Source organism: Cherax quadricarinatus, chromosome 95 (assembly GCF_038502225.1).
Source record: "Cherax quadricarinatus isolate ZL_2023a chromosome 95, ASM3850222v1, whole genome shotgun sequence".
Classification (NCBI taxonomy): Eukaryota; Metazoa; Arthropoda; class Malacostraca; order Decapoda; family Parastacidae; genus Cherax; species Cherax quadricarinatus.
The window spans coordinates 10257917-10260969 of record NC_091386.1 but is presented as its reverse complement, the minus strand read 5'-3'; positions in this window follow the sequence as shown (position 1 = coordinate 10260969).

Below are 3053 nucleotides of genomic sequence, written 5' to 3'. Positions count from 1 at the left end.
TTGTCAAAACTCCTTTTTTTGAAACAAGATTCAATTATATTCCTGTCGACCATGGACTTGCTTGATACTACTTTCTCAACTTTTTGAAAATCAATTGGATGGTTAAAATCTCTTACATGAATAAATAGAGCATTGGAATCTTGGTCAGTTCTAATGCTATATTTATGTTGTTTTAATCTTAGTTGGAGATTTTTACCAGTTTGACCGTAATAAACTTTATCGCAAATTTTACAAGGAATGTTATAGACACATCCATCAGCATTTTGGGGGGAATTCTTTATCAAAAGTTTTTTTTACTGTATCAAGATTTTTTAATACAACTTTCTAGGGGATTTTTTCCTCTCTGCATGTCCAAATCCCTCCTCAACCCTCTGGATAATAGTTTTGGTAATCCCAAACCTCCTAATCTCCAAACTACGGATTCTCTGCATTATATTGATATCACACATTGCCCTTAGACATGACATCTCCACTGCTTCCAGTCTTCTGCTTGTTTTGACATTCACACCCATACAAGAGCGTGGATATAGCTATACTCTCATACATTATCCTCTTTGCTTTTATGGATAAAGTTCTTTATCTCCACAGACTACTCAGAGCACCACTATGATTCACCTCATCCTTCACAGACTCATCTGCTGACACGTCCACTCCCAAATATCTGAACACATTCACCTCCTCCATATTCTCTCCCTCCAATCTGATATCCAATCTTTCATTACCTAATTGTTTTGTTATCCTCATCACCTTACTCTTTCCTATATTCACTTCTTTCTTTTACATACCTCACAAAAGTCATCCACCAACCTCTGCAACTTCTCTTCATAATCTCTCAAAAGCACCGTGTCATCAGCAAAGAGCATATGTGACAACTCCCACTTTGTGTTAGATTCTTTATCTTTTAACTACACACCTCTGACAACACCCGAGCATTCACTTCTCATACTACTCCATTTATAAATATATCTGAACAACCAAGGTGACATCACACATCACTGTCTAAGGCCTACTTTTAATTGGAAATAATCTCCTTCTCGCCTACATTAACCTGATTATCACTATCCTCGTAAAAACTTTCCACCCCTTTCAATAACCTACCTCCTATTCCATACATCTGCAACATTTGCCTCATTGCCCCCCTATCCACCCTGTCATATGCCTTTTCCAAATCCATAAATGCCACAAAAACCTCTTCACCCTTATCCAGATACAGTTCACCTACATGTTTCACTGCAAACACTTGGTCTACACACCCTCTACCTTTCTATAAGCCTCCTTGTTCATCTGAATATAAATAAATGAGTAAATAAATAAATATATCTATATATATGTATATATATATATATATATATATATATATATATATATATATATATATATATATATATATATATATAAATATATATATACATATATCATATAGGGAAGTACCACCTCTATAGCTGGAATGGGGACCCTCATCCTCAGAGAAGACAATAAACGTACCTTAGGAAAAACTCAAGGTTCTCCCCAGAGCTGTTTGAATATTTTCTTCTCCTAACACCCCCTATATATTTTATATTCTATGAACATTTATTAATAAACAGAATACATTTACAGAATACATTTACAGAAAAAAACATAAACATGAATACAATGGCACAATGTATCAAAGATCATGAATTTCCTCCAGCTCCTCTGAAGATGGACGCGAGCCAAGTATGCAGCAAGCATTTCCCATCTGGATGGCTACACTGAGGCGCTGGAACATGAAAGTGGCTGCCCTTGGGTTCCTGGTGATGTCGATGAGTCTGGAACCCAATTCTTTAAGGAAACGTGTGGCATTTTTTCCCCATGATCCCAAGGTCTCTGATCCCACTGGGACAAATTGATACTGTTGGCAAATATCCCTGTACTTGCTGATCTTGTACTTCTCCCTGTGGTCAGCAGCTCCTCCCTGTCGCCCTACACTGTGATGGATATAGGTGTCAGCCAGTGTGGACACACAGGTATAGTCCCATGCTAAGAGCTTGCCATTCTTCCAAGGATAGATGGTGATCCCGTCGGGGCGGTTTGCTGGGTTGTGGGTATTGTTGGCTGCTAGTGATCGGGGCTCCCTCTCGGCAGGGCATCCAGCTGTAGCAAGGGTTCTCTTAATGATGTCGTTGACCTCATTGTGTCTTACATGCCAGCCCTTGGTTTTGGAACAGTTAAGACCATGTAGACCGTATTGGTCTGCTTGCACTTCGCCGCAAATACACGTATATTCTGTGTGAATTGGGGCAGCAAGGCGCAGAGCCACTGCAATACGGAGGGTCTTAGGGTCGAGTCGCGTTCCCATTGCCGATATGGGAACTGTTTGGAGGAAGTCCTCGGAGTGATGTGCGCTCACAGCCTGGTGACGAGCAATCTCCCTATCTGATGTTGCAGCCCTGAGAATGTTGGCAAACACTTTTTCAGCAATCGGGGCATCCCAGCTTGACTGTGAGCCAGTGCTGCACTAGGGTTTGGTGCTGGAGCCGCAAGAGTCTCCCATTCGGTGATGGCACTGGCATAGCTAGGGTCTTCTATTCCTGCTGAGTCACTGAGGGTATCGGGAAGAATTTGTCTTATCAACTCGTTTGATGCTATGGAAGAGGATAGGAAAGCTGGTAGAGCAATCTGGGAGGATCTGCGTACTCCTAGCCCTCCAAGCCTGACCGGAAGTGAGGCTTGCAACCACTGTCCATCGTCAAGAGAAAGATTCAATACACTCTCTAGCAAGGTCTTCAGGAGAGATTCATATTCCTTGAGTTTTGGACTGCTGAAGGCTGGGGAGCATCTCAGAAAGTAGGTAAGTTTTGGGATTGACAGGCACCTGGTGAGTAGGTAGAAGGCATCGTGTGTGTCAATGCCTTTCATCCTGCTTTCCATCGTCCGGAGGTCTGAGACTTTTATTTCTAGGATCAGATCGATGGCATTGTACCAAAGAGAAGCACCGAGGAGAGTGCTATTGGCTGGATCAATTGCTCGTGCTTCTGATAAAACGGCGCTAATATTCTGGATCATCTGTTGATTGGTAGAAACTATTTCAC